At 35.1% G+C, this 10,074-nt stretch overlaps 1 long non-coding RNA gene across 3 annotated transcripts; it reads left to right on the top strand.

Annotated features, from left to right (window-relative positions):
- The first annotated feature begins 3,009 nt into the window (after positions 1-3,009).
- LOC142166480 (uncharacterized) lies at positions 3,010-6,445 on the top strand. 3 transcript variants are annotated; one of them, XR_012696895.1, is made up of 3 exons: positions 3,010-3,151; positions 4,637-5,794; positions 5,880-6,445. It is a non-coding gene; the product is annotated as an uncharacterized LOC142166480 (long non-coding RNA). The 3 variants fall into 3 exon arrangements; XR_012696896.1 differs by having other exon boundaries at positions 4,354-5,794; XR_012696894.1 differs by having other exon boundaries at positions 3,010-4,546.
- Positions 6,446-10,074: the final 3,629 nt, after the last annotated feature.

Here is a 10,074-nt window from a genome sequence, read left to right as displayed (position 1 = left end):
CACAGGTACCTACTGAGTGCGAGTGTCGAGTGCTGAGTGACTGGGAGGCATGAGTGATTGTGAGGTATGCCCGAGTAGTAAAGAGTGATTGTGGGGCATGCCCGAGTGGCACGAGTGACTGTGAGGTTTGCCCGAGGGGCTGTATATGAGTGATGTTTTGCCTGAGGGGCTATTTATGATTTCATCATTTTTTTCTCACCTTTGCATTCTTCCTCTGTTTGAAAATTGTTGAAAAATATCTTTAAATGATTTTTTTCTGGAACTGGATTTAAACGAGATGTTTTGATTTAAATCCTGATTTTAAAAGCAAATTGGTGTTACTTACTGAGTTGGTGTACTCATGTTACTCCCTGCACCTTGTGTGCAGATCCAGGTGTAGCTGGATACGGTAGCGGTTGTTGATTGTTCTAATTGCAGATTTTCCCCGGGATAGCAAGGTAGCTGCCTGGCGATCGCAGTCGTGCTCTTCTCCCTATTATCTTTCTTTAGTTGTATTTAGCTATTTTTTAGACTGAATTAGTCTTCACATTGTTATACAGATTATAGTAGATGCTTATGACTAGTGACACCCCAATGTCGGGCTTTTCTTTCCGCACTTTTATTTTAATTTGAACTCCTTTGCGAAGGTTTTTATGTTAAATAGCATTGAAATTATCTTTGAAATGAAAATATTGATTTGTTTTGGAAATGAGTCGGATTGACTAGTTTCACGATAGGCGCCATCACGACAGGGGTTTGTTTGGGTGTTGATATGACATGAAGACACATTTTGTGCCAATTACTGATTTGTCCTTGGGTTTTGGTACCAGATGCCAAACTTAACTTCTCTCAAACTGGTTGAGTTCATCTTGCATTGCATTCACCCAGTCTGCATCCTTCAAATCCTCAACAACATTTTTAGGTTCAATAAGAGATACAAAAGGATAAAAAAACACAAAGATTTTTCAAAAAAGATCTGTTTTTGATTCTAGAGGTTGGATCAGTAATTATGTTCTCAATGGGATGAGAAATCTGATACTTGTAAGGTTTCACAACCAGTTGGTTTTCCCTAGATGTTCCTTCAATATTTTGTTGGTGAGGAACATGTTCATGGACAAGTTCCCTCAAGGTTTGAGGATCAGTTCCTCTTTGTTCAGTTCCCCCTATCAAGTTGACCTGGGTGGAAAGACATGTTCCATCACTTGTTCCTTTATCTGATGCAGCTTCAGTATGAGCTGTGGTTGCATTTGAGTTTCTTACCAGCCCAATTGCTTCATCATCATGTTTCTGCCTCTCAGAAAGAATGTTAGTTTCATCAAAAACCACATTTACACTTTCTTTTACACACATAGTTCTTTTGTTATAAATCTTACAAGCTTTACTATGTGAAGAATATCCCAAAAATACTCTCTCATCACTTTTATGATCAAACTTACCTAGAAAGTCCTAACCATTATTGTTCACAAAGCATTTGCATCCAAATACCCTAAGATGGGATATATTTGGCTTTCTCCCTTTAAGTAATTCATAGAGAGTTTTCTCAATAAGAGGTCTAGTCATGCACCTATTTATGATGTAGCATGCATTGTTCACAGCTTCTGTCCATAAACTATGGGCCAGTTTACTAGAAAGAAGCATAGTCCTAGCCATTTCTTCCAATGTCCTATTCTTTCTTTCAACTACTCCATTTTGTTTGTGGAGTTCCAGGAGCGGAAAAATTATATTTTATGCCATGCTCATCACAAAATTCAGTAAATTTAGCATTCTCAAATTCAGTACCATGATCATACCTAATTGATGCAAGTTGATTACCTAGCTGTTTCTGAGTTTTTCTAACAAAAGAAGTGAATATGTCAAATGCTTCATCTTTAGATGTTAAAAACAATGTCCAAATAAACCTAGAGTAATAATCTACAAGCACCATAACATATCTCTCAGATCCACAATATATATGTTGTTCACTCTTTTTTCCTGCAAAACTCTTTTGTCAGTGGTAAGATTAATCACAAAGCATTTTGTAGAGGTGAATACTACCATGTTACCTCTATCACATGCTACCATGTTACCTCTTTTGTCAATGGTAGCATTTTGTAATATATGGTGAATGCTACCATTTTGTAGAGGTGAATGCTACCATGTACTTCAGTCCATCTATCAAGTAGACGCTTTCAATGGAGTGAGAATCAGTCTTACCTACTTTTCCAACCCCAATGATCTCACATTTCTTCCCATTTCCAAAGGAGACATTATCTCATTTAAGGTCCTCAAGTGAAAGAAACTGGTTCTTGCTTCTTGTCATGTGCTTTGAGTAACCATTATCTATATACCATATTTGGTAGCTCCCCTTCACTTGGAACTGCAAAAAGAAATCATAGGCTAGTCTTAGGAACCGAAACTAGTTTGGGTCCCTTTCTATAGGCAAAAGGACGAATCAAATTCTTTTTAGCCCAACTTGGTAGCTTATTCTTCCCTTGAACAAATTCTTTGTTCTTTTGACTTGCCTTTTCTTTTGCAATGCATTCACTTTTATAGTGACCTGTTTTACCACAGTGTGTAGAAATCTTGTTCTCAGGAAGTGTGAGGTACTTGCTTTGGGGATCCCACTTAGGTGTCAGGTTCCCAAAGCCAAGTCCTCTTCTATTGCTATTATGGTGTTCTTGTAGCCATGAAAGTGCATCGGAGGACCCGTTCCATTTACAAGTTCTATCTACACTACAAGAAATTGGATTATTAGTGGCAACATATAGCAGCGATTCTATAGGTTTCTACAACAACTATATTATTACCAGCGATTTCTAAAGTCGTTGCAGAAGGATAATTTTTAGCAGCAACTTATTTTAGATTGCCTCTGACGTGGCTGAAATTTTCAGTCCCGCTAAGAATAGAATTTTGGCTCCATAATTTTTGTGGCGACTTTGGCAAAGTCGTCGCTAAAACTCTCTTGCAGTGACTTAGTCGCTCCTGTACCATTGATTTTCACTTTTAAAATAATAAAGTTTTATCCTAATTAAAACTTGTCTAGAACAGAAGCCCACAAAGCTAGAGAAAGAATTGAGGAGTACAAAACTCTCTCTAGAATCGACGCTATCTCTCTCTACAAATCATGTCTCCTCATCTAAAATTAAACCCAAATCAAAACCCCTCAAATCAAAATGTGAATCTCATTTGTCAGGTATGTTCAAATCCCTAATCTTTTATTTTTTCTTTTGGATAAGAGGTTGCCCCGCTTTAATCGATTGATTTATTGGAGGAAAAATCAAAGAAACTATTTCTGTTCCTAATCGATTTTGTGCATCCTTTCCTTCTTATTTGTTACTATCTCATATCTAACTAAAACCCCATAAAGATTTGTATAAGATATATTTATATTTGGGTATTTTCGTATAATGATTCTGTAAGACAAAAGTTTCAATATGCAGTTACGGATAATTATTTTTTTAGCAGTTTCACATTTGTATTCTCATATTTCATCTCGAATTTCTTTGAGCCATTTGATAATCTACATGAATACCAAACAAATTCACACAGAAAGAATCATTTGAAGCGTATTTGGTATTGTTACTGTCAATTCTCGGTCTTAACAGAATCTCGGCTATCTCTTTTTCTGGGTAAGTTAAAATCTTCTTCTTGAGAGACCTTTTACATGTCGGCATTCTATTTAGTTTGAATTATTATATGAGCTTCGTAGGTTCTTTCAGTTATGTCTCCTTACCAGTTAGATCTCGACTTTGATATCGCAGTAGTGTGATTTTCTCTTCCTAGGATATGAAAGGGAATTGTTTTCAGTCCTTGCCATAGTTCTGTTGTTATTGCATTTGACATGAAATCTGAACAGAATTGCAAAGGAGCACTCTATTTTCTGGTTATTTAAAAACCTTTTGTCCTACATTTGTTATCAAGAATCCATATAGAAAAAGTTATTTTGTCCACACAAAAGATTTATGATATTGTATTCAAATGAAAAATAGTTAACTCATCATTCGGGACATCAAGCCCCAGCCCATTTTAGAAAAGTTGGAAGCTTCATGAATTCTATTCATATTCATTTTTGGCTGATCTTTACTACTCTTCATGACTTGTGGTTTTTGTTTATTAAATGTCTTTCTTGAATTCTTAAAACTTCTTATTTCGTAGTATCTGTTATATTTTGAAACATAGTGACTGTCCTTTACTTTTCTTCATGGCTGGTGACATTTTCTCTTGTTGATTCTTATTTTGTTCTTATATAGTTATGTGCCTAAATTAGTAGACATGAAATATTTAATTTTATAAGGCACGCATATGTGACTATAATAGTAGTATCTTATTTGCTCTAAAATGTATAATATTTGATGTGATGATTGATTAGTTGTCTTTCCTTTGATATTTTTTTAGATGAGTAAAAATATTAATATGATTGAAGCATAACTATGTCGGCAAAACTTGGACTAATCATGTAATCCGAGTCAAGAACCTTTACAGACTGAACGAGTATTTAGTAACTCTCTCCAAAGACCTTTAGAAACACAATCATCATGAAATGAAGCAGAAAATGTGCATCGCTCTCTAGAGACTGAAAATTGTGCAAGTTAGTTTTCTGTTTTTTGGTATTTTGTGAAAATTATTTTTACTGATTGTGCGGAACTAGTAATGAACAACAATATCCTTTTACTTGCAGTTTCTTCCAGCAATAAAAAAAGAGGAAGAGGAAAATACAAATCTAAAAGTTTAGATATAAAAACTAAGTATGGTGGCAAAATCAAAATTCTGATTCCAGATGACATTGATAGAGCAGTAGGTTCCGGGGTTAGAGATATTATTAATTACTACGGTTTGATCATGAGGAGCACTATCTCGTTCCAAGATGGAAATTGGCAAAAAATAGTTCTCAAACACGGAGAAGCAATGTGGTTAAAGGTAAAGGTAGTAAATTACTTTCAAGTTATTATTCTTTCTTATGTGATCTTGTGACACATCTTAACCTTAACACTACAAAATGTTTCAGTAATCACCAATGAGTTATGGGAGTACCCTATTTTGGAATCACATATCAATTGATATCAGTTATTCAGTGATGTGATAATAGGGTTTTTCAGGAATCTTGGTACATCTTAAAATTATTGCTTCTCTATAGTTGAAGTTTATATCAGATATAAAGCTTCATTTGTCCCTTTTTTATGCCGCAGACGTAGAGCTTTTACAAATATTCTGGTATTGTATGGATGGAAAGACTGGTTTATTGATAAATTAGAGAAACTATGTAAAAGAAATTAGGGTGGGGGGTGGGAGGTGGGGGAGGGTATGTATTGTAGAATAAGGGTGTAAAAAGTTACACCTCACTGAGCAGCACATAATACTCTTCAATATTGTATTGACTTTAAGTTGCAAGGTTTATTTATGTGGTTAGGATATCAAATATAACGTTACATTTATTGTTAGGATAAATTTAAAGTTTGCAGCGGGCTGCAAGAGCATAGGTTTCAAGCATTTGTAATTAGCACTATGCAAAGGCTTTTTAGAGCATGGAAAGCTCGACTCAGCATTTTTGTACTTTGAGTACGCTACTACTGAAGAAAGATTGTCTCATCGACCTGAAGATGTTGAGTTTGAAGACTGAAAATACCTAATACAATATTTTGGAAGTCCGGATTTTAAGGCATTAACTTGATACCTGAAGATTCTGCCAACCAAAGGGCAATATTCACATCTTTGAATGGTGATTTATTAATCTGTTGACTTACATGTTGTAAGTGAGAGGAACAAAAGAAATAGAGCAAAGCAAATAACTAAGCATACTTGTGGTACAAGGTCTTTTGCAGAAGTAGAGGAATCTACGGTAAAAATATATTTAGTCTCCTACTATCAAATATGCTTCTTTGTTATTTACATATTTATATATTTTTTATCCGAAACTATTACAGAGAAATTCTATTACTGGAGAAATAGATACACCAGATAAAGTTTGGGAGATCCAACATATACGCAAGGATGATAGAGGAGAGCTGCTCCAGGCACTGCTGTTGCTGCTGTTTCTGCTGCGAAACAGAGGATAGCAGAGTTGGGATTTTTTGTGTGATATGTTCAATTACTAGGTGTTGTATGATATGGTTGATTACAGAGTATATGGTTGCTGCTGTTAGGTCTTCTTGGGACTATTTTGGGTAAAAGGTTGTTAGGTCTTCTTTGTTATGATATGTAAATATGATTGAAGTTACTGGAGAAAACAAGTCCATTAACTTGATTTCTCAATAGTAAAAATCAAATCTTGATCTTAGGGGTTGTTGTTGGATGAAAAAAACTGAAAGATTAAATTAGGTGGAAGTTAGTGAAACTTTAATAATTGAGAGATATTCTCTGATTTATGCTACTGGAATTTATTATTTCATCAGACCACAAAGCATAGAATGATGGCTAGGAGAGGTTTCCATTCAGAAAGTCCAATAACTCTTTTTAGATAAAAAGAAGCACAACGTCTTTAAACCTAATAGACCCCCTTTTGTTATCCTTGAAGTTTTTCTATGCATGTTTTTTGATATAAAAAATCTCATGCATATATATATATATATATATATATATATATATATATATATATATTATTTTTGTCTAGCAGGGACAAGGCACTTAAACAATGGTATCGTTCAATGATGATGTCAACTAAGAAGCAGTTACAAGGCACTTAATATTTTATCTTTTTAGGAATATGTATATGCATACAATTACAATTCAAAATGAAGTGTCGTGTAGTATGTATGTAGTTGACTTTTTAGTAATGAAAATATTTCTAATATTTAGTTTGAGAAATTCTTTTGGTGTTATTTAAATATTATTGGTTGCTTTTAATGTTGGTAGTCAATTGATATGAATATCCAGATATTAAAACTTAGAAAATTAGGTTCCTACAAGAAATGCATATAATTTTGATCATTATAGTTTTTGAGAAAATAAATTTTAGTGGTGACATTATTTTGTTACAAATATTAATAATTGTTGCGATGTTAAAGTTGTCACTGTTGGGTTATTTCTCTTGCAGCAACTTTAGTCGCTACAGAAAGTTATTGTGTCTTTCATGATTTATTATTTTGTGACGGCACGAGTCGCTACTAACACTCATTTATAGTGGCGACATAAACTTGCCACTAAAATTAATGTTTTGGCAGCGATAGTAGTCGCCGCTAAAGGTGAATAGCAGTGGCAACCCAACTAAAGTTTTATTCTTGTGGAACCATTTTTGTAGCGGGTTTTTTCATTTTTTGTGGCAACTATGTCGCCACAAAATATGCGCTTTTAGCGGCGACCTTAAATGTCGCGACAAATACCTTTCAGTTACGGATTTGCTTGCAGCAACACATATGTCACCACTTATAAGATGTAGCAGCGACTTTCAGGGTTTTTGTAGCGACTTTGGTCGCCACAATAAGGCTGATTTCTTGTAGTGCTAGCTCATGATTGACCTTTCTTAGATTCTCCTTTAGGATTCTTACCTATCTATCCCTTTTGTACAATTCATCTTTCATTTTCCTACATTTTCTTATAAAGTGAGTTGTGTGTGATCAACTATCTTTTTACCTATTCCTAATTTTAGTTTTAGATTTACAGATCTAAGCTCTAGGACAGTTGAGTCAAGTGCATGAATCTGGTTCTTCAACACAGTATTTTCACTTACAGTTTCACTAACCCTAGGTTCCAAGTTTTTGTATTTAGCCTTCAAAATCACATATTCTTTAGACAGTTGTTCCTTTTTGTTGTTAACATCCTCAGATTCATCAATTAGTTCTAGTAGTAACTTAGATAACATTTCTTCAGACAACAATTTAATCTTGTCTTTAAGATGAATTACACTTACCTCAATTTCTTCATCAGATTCTCCAATGGCCATAAGTGTTTGTTCATCCTCCTCCTCATCATCATCTGAGCTTTCATCTGAGCTTTCTCCCCAAACAGAGACCATAGCCATGGTTGATCCTTTGTTGTTACTTTTCTTGGCTTGAACCTGTTCCTTCTTCAAGTTCCTTCGTTCAGCTCTTTCCTTCTTCAATTCAATTTCCCATAAAGGACAGTTCTTGATGTGGTGATCGGTCTTTCCACACTTATAGCAACCATCATTGGTTTGCTTCTCAGGAGCTTTTGACTTGCTATAGCTTCCACTTCTTGAAGAACCTTTTCCTCTCCTCAGGTAGTTCTTGAAATCCTTGGTGATCATAGCCATTTCATCATCTTCTAGATTAGAACCTTCAGTGATTTTGAGTGCCAGACTCTTTTTCTTCTTAGATACATCCATTTTCATGATTTGTCTCCTAAGTTCATAGGCAGTGAGATTTTCAATTAATTCATTCAGTGGGAGAATGGAATATTCTTTGATTCCTGAATGGCATTGATTTTGCTCTCCCGAATGATAGGCAAACCCTAGTCAGTATCTTCTCGACTCTATCTTCTTTAGAAATAATCCTTCCAAGAGACTTTAGCTCATTTGTCAGTATAGCGAATCTTGTGTACATATCTTGAATGGTTTCTCCTTCCTTCATAGCAAAGTTCTCATATTGAGAATACAGTAGAGTTCCTCTAGATCTCTTCACCCAAGGTGTTCCTTCATGAGCCACTTGCAATGTGTCCCAAATTTTCTTAGCAGTGGTATAACTTTGGATTCTGGTGTACTCATCTAGACCAAGTCCACAAATAAGTCATTTCTTGGCTATAGCATTCTTCTCCCATTTCTTCAAGTCCTCGGTAGTGCAATCCGCTCTTGTCTTTGGCATATCTACTCTTTCAGTATTTTTCTTCAAGGTAGCCAGTGGACCATTGGTAACAATATCCCATAGCTCATAGTCCTCTCCTATAATGTGATCTCTCATCCTGTTTTTCCACCAAGAGTAATACTGACCATTAAAGAGTGATGGTCTAGCAGTGGATTGCCCTTTCAAGTTTCCAGGTGGTGCACTCATGTTGATCTTCTCCTAAGGTGTAAGCCTTTTCAAGGAGAATCCGCTCTGATACCAATTGTTGTTTTATATTTCAATGCCACACAAGAGGAGAATGATTTGTGTGATGTCCAATTTTCGTGTGCACTGGTTATAGAAGGACATAGTTCTTCTATGTGTTCCTTATATTATTATTGCAGAAATAGTAAATGCGAAAAGTAAAGAACACAAGTATATTACGTGAAAAATACCCGGCTCAAAAGGTAAAAAAAAATATGACCTACTACTCAGTAGGATTTTCCCCAACACTTTACTAAATCACTGAGCCAAAACAGCATTTACAAAAATCTTTTTGTAAACCTAAGGATTACCTCTAATCCCGTTGTGGCAACCAGCCTCTAACTGTTGAACAACTTCAAGTTAACTCTAACTTGAATACTCATAGTACCTAATACAATTGCCTCTAGATAAAGTTGAAAGGTACAATTTAAAAGCACATACTACAATGAAACTAGAATAAAAGACAAACACTTGGAACTGGTTCTTCTAGCATGTTCATATAGCTTCATGTTCGCACACTTGAATTGAAAAATGTCTCACTCAAGTTTAACTTCAGCGTTTGTGCGTCCCTGTAAAATGAAAACATCTTACAATTTATAGAGTTAGTAGAATAGGAAATAATTAGAGTTCTAATGTTATACTCTTCCATGGTGGAAAAGTTTTAGTTATCTTCAACTTCTAACTCCTTCCTTATCTTGGATAAAGTTCTCTTCAAGTAAGGAGTTCTTCTCCTTATCATTTATTTAACCTTTTCGATCAGGAGATATCAGATATAACAACTTAAGCTTATCTCCTACACGTGCATTCTTTATGCTCGAATCTGCCCGTATCTGTGTACATTATATATATACCTAGTTCATGCTTGAGTTCCTTTGTCAATCATCAAAACAAACTTCACTTGGGCCAACGGACCGCATAGCAGTTGAAGAAAAGCTGGAAAGTTAGCTGGAAAGTTATGCAAAAACTTGACCTGGTATGTGGTTTTGTTGGGTTCTCCATCATGAAAAGATTAGATTTTGCCTCTGTTTAATGTTTTTGTCTCCAAGGAAAGATTGGGAAGCTTGTTTTATTTTTTCCGTAGGAAGTTTGGGTCCACTAGGCGGAAATGATACTGTTTCTGACTTTCCGGAATCCTGTAAAT

This window comes from Nicotiana tabacum, chromosome 11, assembly GCF_000715075.1.
Source record: "Nicotiana tabacum cultivar K326 chromosome 11, ASM71507v2, whole genome shotgun sequence".
Lineage (NCBI taxonomy): Eukaryota > Viridiplantae > Streptophyta > Magnoliopsida > Solanales > Solanaceae > Nicotiana > Nicotiana tabacum.
Note: the sequence above shows the minus strand (reverse complement) of the source record. Positions and strands in the feature narration are given on the sequence as shown.